The sequence below is a fragment of the Austrofundulus limnaeus genome, unplaced genomic scaffold (assembly GCF_001266775.1).
Source record: "Austrofundulus limnaeus strain Quisiro unplaced genomic scaffold, Austrofundulus_limnaeus-1.0 Scaffold158, whole genome shotgun sequence".
Classification (NCBI taxonomy): domain Eukaryota; kingdom Metazoa; phylum Chordata; class Actinopteri; order Cyprinodontiformes; family Rivulidae; genus Austrofundulus; species Austrofundulus limnaeus.
The window spans coordinates 186,056-193,469 of NW_013952560.1; the positions used below are offsets into that span (position 1 = coordinate 186,056).

The 7,414-nt window shown below is 38.2% G+C and overlaps 1 protein-coding gene across 4 annotated transcripts in view; it reads right to left on the reverse strand.

The window, feature by feature from the left end:
* The window catches only part of LOC106523514 (low-density lipoprotein receptor-related protein 8), a 199,970-nt gene that overhangs the window by 124,698 nt on the left and 67,858 nt on the right, over window positions 1-7,414 (reverse strand). The gene's annotated exons all lie outside the window — the stretch shown is intronic.

A 7,414-nucleotide genomic window follows, 5' to 3' on the forward strand; every position in this document is an offset into this window, starting at 1 on the left:
ATTTCTAATTGCAGAGATTCAGACTCAGTTGACAATTCTATTATAGAATGTGAGDDTTTCTTGTGAACATAAACTGCAACACCACCTCCAAGCCTATCAGTACGGATAGAAAGAAAGTCACCTTTGTGCAGCTTGTTATCTTTTTGTAGACCTGGACTTTCAGTGTTGCATCCTGGGATGTTTTCTCCCAGTAGAACGTCTCTGTAGGAGGCAACATACAGCCCTTGTGTTGTAGATTTATAAAGTCTGAATTGAGAAGTTTAAAGTAGGTTCAAAACACCCACAACAAAACTGCAACTATTTTGAGAGAGAAATTGTCACATACACATACATTTCTTCACCTGTTCAAAACTCAAGCAACAATGAAACACAGTTTTTTTTTTTTTTTTTTTGGCATCAGATGGTTTTCCAGAATTGCTCTATGATTTGCAGCCTTCATTTTATTATTCTGTTCTCCTGTTCAGATGAATGTGATCTAGTGTTTTCTTGATTCAAGTCTTGCCCAACAAAATGTTGGATAGACAGGGCAGTGCATCATACACTGACCGGATGAGTACTGATATGCAGTAAGTTTTGGCTTCCAACGCTCTGCTTACTTTCCTCTCTAAAACTTGTTCCCATCTTATCCATGACGCTGCTGCTACCATAACACTATTTGGCTTGCCTGTTGCTCCTCCACTCTGGACCAGATCCCAATCTTTAGTTTGGTGAAGTCAACTGATGGAATGCTCCCTAATCATGCCCTGTCTCTTGCCATTGTTCTCACCAATCCTTTATAACTTAACCTTTATCCGGCCAGGTCCACTGCTTTCTGATCTTACCACTTTCTACCAGTCCTCATTCCTAATTCTGGCTTGGTAAACCCTTGACTAACTGTAATCTTTATACTGTAGCTCTTCCCTTGTTTGGCTAACGTTGAATTATTCATGGAGACTGCTGATGGGTAGCATCAGTTTATGTGCATTGATGCAGGGAACAATGCCACTCAGACACTGAAGCAATCGCAGCTGCTGACTGAGATGTCGACTAACCGTCTTCTCAAACATTTCCACGATAGAAAGTAATACTTTATACATTAACAATGGCCACAGTAGGATACCATGCTGGTAAATCCATGCTTAAATTTCTCTAGTAGGCCAGATTTATCATAACAACCAGCCATGCTTCCATTTCTTGATTTGTCACTCTGAAGCTGCAGTTACAAACTTTCCCCAGGCTCTTCATAGGAAAGAAAGAAGCTAATTTGGTCCATTATCCTTTCCACTTTTCGGAACTAGGGTCCTAGATTTTTGTGGCTTGAAGTGCATCTAGACCCTTGTAGTTTCTTTAAGGCCTGGAGGATCCACCTGCTTCCTGGAAGTGATGAGGTTATCACATTCAGACCAAAGAGGGTCACGAATAATCCATACACCCTGTTGTCACAACCACACTGTAACCTGTTTTCAACCTTTAAATAGGCAGATTGATTAGAAGATCAAAGATGCGTGTGATGCTGACTTTATGTTTATGTGTTCCTGTGGTCAAATTAGTTTTTATATTTTCTAGGGGTACCGTCATTTTTGTCAAGGCCAGAATTAGTAGGGTTTTTTATAAACATTCTATTGAAAAGCATTTTATTTTTAAGAATTGAATATTAGACCATTTTTTCTTAACTTTCTTTTACTGTTTCAAGTTGTTTCAGCGTCTGTTGTTGGTTTTTCTACTTAACCAAAAAATAATCTGTATCTGTAAGCAGTGCTTTCAGTGTTTACACTTTTTTTACTGAAAAAAGCTCATTTCAAGTCGGACTGAGATGTCTTCTTGCTGTTTTGGTGACGTTTATGTAAGGACCAAAGCAGCATGGTGGGACTGAGGTCGACCAGCTGCTGGTATGCCTCTGAGCAGAAGTAGTAAGCCGTAACGATGAGTATTTAAAAAGGTAAGCCAGCATTACTGCTCGAGGGTGTGATGATGACGAGCAGCAGGATCCAAAATGGGAGATGGGAAGCGTTCCACGTCAATCTCCCTGAGTTAAACTCCAGGACTCCTACAGATCTACAAAGCTGGCTTTATTTATGGGAGCTCTATCGTGGCTGGCTCAATTAGTGATTTATGAACTGCCAGTGGTTGCTTCAAAATGGGTTCGTCTTTGCAGCTGTATCACAGCTCTGTTTTGTAAAAGAGGCTATAGCTTCCTGTCAGCCGATCCTGGTTATAGTTCTTTAATCACAGCTAAAAATTCACATCAACCCATGAAGAGACATTCAAAGGATTATACACCCACAGAGCAGGAAACTGCAGAACCCATTAAGTACAATGGAAGTATGCTTTCAAAAAATCTTTTCAATTATAAAGGTTTTGAGGTTTTAAATTCTGGTGTTTATGTTTGATTTTTGATATCCAGACATACAGAATGATTTGAATAAATTTTGTGTTATTATTGTGTCATTGCAGCCACATTTAGGCTGCAACCAAATTTCACTACATTGCTCCAGTTAAGAAGATATTAAATCTCAGGATATTTCCTCTTCCTGGTTCAATAAAAAAGGCTAAAGGGGCAATATCATGTAAAATCAACTTTTTTGAGTTTTATATCATGTTATAATGTTATACTCTAATAAAAAAACATGCCCAAAGCCTTGCTTTGACTCATTCATGCATGTTTGAGAAATCCTGCAGTGTTTTTAGGAAGCCATGCTGAGGAGCAAAACGACAGTTGGGTACCAGAAACGCCCCTGGGACGTGTCTTCAAACTGAACTTCCTCATGGCAGAGCACACCCCCTCCCTACACACCCCGCCCACGACTCCTGCAGGCTCTCGGCAGTAACAGAGCAAAGTGAAAGTGAAACTTAAACTGTCTGCTGCTCTCAACACTTTTTCTCACTCAGTGAAGCGCTTTCCAGATTAAAAATACATTTGAGGAAATGTATTTTCAGATGCCAAGTAAACTGCATCGTGGCAGCCACCCCCCCCCCTCCCACACTGAAATGGGCAAAATGGAAGCAGAAGGTGGTTCTTAAAGAGACAGAGGCCAATTTCAAGGCGTTTAGAAGAGGAAGTGATGAGAAGATAAGTTTATTTTCTATTTAAACATAAAAACAGCATTTTAATAACAACTAAAGGTGACATAGATACTTTATTATGGTATAGTATTTAAATGTATGCCTGAGAAACACATAATATTGGCCCTTTTAAAAACGCCAAAGTAAAAAAACCTTCTGAGTGAAATTTCCCAGAAATCTCTCAATGGAGTTCAGCATGGTTATAAAAAAACTTTCTTCTGAAAAACATTTATATAAATTACAAAAAAGGATATATAAAGACAGTGAAATAAAATAAAGATTTATTCTATAAACTATTTAGGGCAATCCACTTAAATAATTACAGACTCTTGCGGGGAGAAGGAAACACTGAAGTTTCTTCACGATGTCTTTAAACCCGAGGGAACGAACTAAAACACAAACCTGAGCTGGAGACAGTAGCTCTGTCAGAGCCCATCATGCTGCCACCACTTCCTTACTGCTCAGTCCTTAAAAAACTGTCACTGCAGCACGGAGGGAACGTGGCAGCTGCTGCACAGCTGGCTGCCGTGGCCCACTTCCACTCTGATTGCACATTAATCGAATACAAGAACTATGAGCTCCGACATTTTACCCGTTTCTCCCAAACATCATTCATTCTTCACCTCTTGTGAGTTTTCTCACTCCGAGTTTAATTCGGCAGGGCGATGCTACTCCAGCGTGTAATTGGGAATCCAATCAGTGAGGCAGAATAACTCGGGCACAGATGTCCAAAATGTCTTCTCAATATGTGTGTGATCATATGTGAGTGTGTTTGAGCATATGTTAAATAGAGTTCAGAAGATCTGAGAGGTGAAACTTTAAAGAGGTGCTTTCTGTGTAAAATGCTTCCAGGTAAAAAATGAAAAAAGTTTAATATATAAGTAGTGTTTGTAATCATGTCTAATTATATCTCTTTCAAATGAAAGACTTTATAAACTGTAGAGAGGCAGCAGGGATTCGGCTCATGAACGAAAACGGCCCATCTTCAGCCCAGTTGATTGGATGGCTCAATCAAAAATCTGACATCTTTGCTGTTATTGAACACACCACAGATGTTGCTGCAGAACAGCTGGTCTCTGTTTGTTCGGTAAGATTTCAGAGCTGTTTTAAGATGACAAAATTAACTTTAAAAGTCTGTTTGAACTGTTTTGACATGATAATACAGACTAGTCCAAACTAACCCACTTCCAAAGCAAATTCTGTTATTATATAACAAATATTAGTTTCAAAATGTCATAGTTTTATTATCCCTCCACCCACCGGGGCCGGAGGCCTACTATGCTCTGGCTGTTTCTGTGTCAGTGTCAATCCATCATGGGTGGTCTTATGTTCATAAAATCTCCTGAATGAAATTATATATTTACCTATAAATAGGCCTAGTAACTCCATTACTGTAGTACTCAGTCTGATTAGATTTGGGCATCAAAGGGTCAAAAGTCAAGGTAATTTATTATGATTGGTAATGTGAAACTGGTGTTATGGATTAATTATGTATATCTGTTCTACCTTGACACTGTCCAGTAAACATATCTCATGATAACTAGTTTCGGCTGTTTTAATCTATCAGCCCAGACTTCAAGACTCCAGCAATTCATGACCTCTTTTATTTTGATAAGGTGTTTCTGGGCTGACAGACCTGTCATTGGTTAGATGGTTCACAGTTGGCAAACTGTGATTGGTTGTAAGCATGTCACAGGATGTTATATTATCGGCTGCTCTGCGCTGACGAGCAGCCACAACTTGACAGATTTCTCTGATTGACTTCTGCTCTGTTGTTGCTCAAATTAAATCATTTGACGGCCATACACGCAGGCTTTCTGTGCATTTATTCCAACGTGTTTCTGCATTCTTGGTAAATCGTGCCACCACAATTTTTGGCGTTGTCAGCAGGATGTCATGAATTACTAGCTTAAACATAAAAGTATTAGTTCCATTACATCTCCCCCATCTGATCATTAAATCACCAATTAAATAATCAATAAAACAAAAAAAACTCTTTAATGTTTTTTCAGAAAAACATAACATAAACCTAAGTATATGTACTTTTCTGAAATCCCAACCACAGTAATTCAATTTTAATTCCTCCCACAGTAATTACTAACCCCAAAACATAGTTATCACACAAAAGTCTTTGGATCATCTTGAACACAAACAGGCTCATCTGTTTTGATGTGTGGAAGGGTCAGAGGTGGTGGTGGGGCTCTGCAACTTTTTGTAGATCTTGATTTAGTTCCTGGGGCTGGAAGATGAGAGTTAGCTGGATTTGGGCATTTTTTGTACATTTATTCCAAAGTGTTTCTGCATTCTTGGTAAATCGTGCCACCACACTGGCATTTTTCTTCCTAATTCCTCGACAGTACAAATAAAAATACATGGTTAAATGATATAAATATCAAAGAGGAATTCATGTTTAGACATTGTTGATACAGTTACATTCTTGGAAGTATATTTAAGTCCAAAAATAGAGGTTAACGGGCCCAGTGCGTTCAATGCAGATGACTCTAGGGCAGGTGGAGGCATACCACTCGATGCTTTGGCATCGAGTTCTAACTTATTTAAACCTTTTTTGTTGCTGTCAATTTTACATGAAGCTCACCATTCTCATCTTTTAGAATTAAACCACATTTCTCCAAAGTGAGGCTATGCCATCATAAAACACTGGTGATCATGAACCTGTTTATAAGTGATCTATATTGTCATGTTTGTGTGTGTGTTGGTCTGTTGGTGAAATATTATGTAATAAATCACTGCACAAATGTTAATGAAATTATTAGAAAACAATCAGTGGATCCTACAACTGATTACCATTGGGAATCAACTCAGTCTGACTGCTATAGCTAAAAAAGGCTAATCTTTGAATATAGAGCAACAAATTAATGTTATTTTAGCTGAGAGTCATGGCAAACACATAATTTAAGTGCTAACAGATCTTTGTTAAAAGGTTTGGTATGCAAGGTGGCAGGGAAATTGAATTATTTCAAAGAATGCTGCTTTCATTTTTGTTCCTAACATTTCCATAAAACCAAACTTCAAAAAGTCCAAACTTTTACGTTACAGTTGAATTTTATATGTTAGAAAGGGCTGCTTTCAATCTGAATCCAAACACCTTTTATTGTCAAAAGTGTCTACAGAGTTTAAAGGTCAAACTTTTTGCCAAACTTTACACTTTCATCAAAAAGGTTTTTGCTTATTTTTGTTTTTGTTTTGTGTTTGAAACTGGATCCAACAAATGTGCTGACACATTTCCTTACAGGGAAAATGTCTTCAGACTGCAAAAAGACATGTTTGATGCAATTAAACCTGAAAGATGAAAATATTTTGTTAGATTTTTTTGAAATGAGGATGTTGTACAACCACCACTGCACAACCCTGTCTCCTCATCATGAAGGAATGTTTAACTCCATCTACAAATATAACAATCATTAAATATGCTATAAATACATTTTTGAGTTTGCTCATTTTTATTCTCTTATATTATCACATGATCTATCTGGTGTGTAGTGATAGAGTGGCTGCATCAGAAATCAGGATTTTGAGCATTAAAACGATGTCGCAACACACATTGCAAAGAGGACTACTGTATGTACAGAAACTTTTATAAATCTATTTAAAAGGATGGATATTTCTGCCTCTGTGCACACAGACAGTAATCTACACAGGGCTTTATGTCTTGCCTCTGGGAAGCTTCTGAAATGAGCTGCGGTGCAGCTATCGCTGCCTAATCTCAGCCACCACTGGTGAGATTCAGTCTACAGATAGTAACTAATGAGTTCTCAGATTGAGCTTCAGATTGTGTGAAAGTCTCAACTCATTGTTAGAAAAGACACAATTAAATTACAATTTAGTTGAATGATGTCAAGCTTTACAGGTTCTAATTTAAAAAATGTGTTGGAACAGATCTGAATGCTAAAAAGATGAATAATGAATGAATAATATTTTAAAAACTAAAGTGCATGAGGATTTTTTAAAGCTCAGAGTACTCATTAGAGCGTTATTATCCCACCATCTGACTGACAGATGGGGGTTCAGCAGTGAAATGAGGTTAATTAGATAAATGATAAGATTAAGTCAAGAATAGGTGGGTCAGTGTGATTCAGGACGATGTGTGTTTTCTAAGATGTCCACACTCAAGTCTCTGTTCACTCGTTTGTTCTCAGTGTGATCAGGCCACAGCTGGACTCACTGAAACACAAGCACAGATGTGCTGAAGTGGATCTCATTAGTGTTGAAGAAGCTGTCAACATCCATCCATCCATCCATCCATCCATTCATCCATCCATCTACTCATCCATCCATCCATCCACTCATCCATCCATCCATCCATCCATCCATCCATCCATCTACTCATCCATCCATCCATCCATCCATCTAT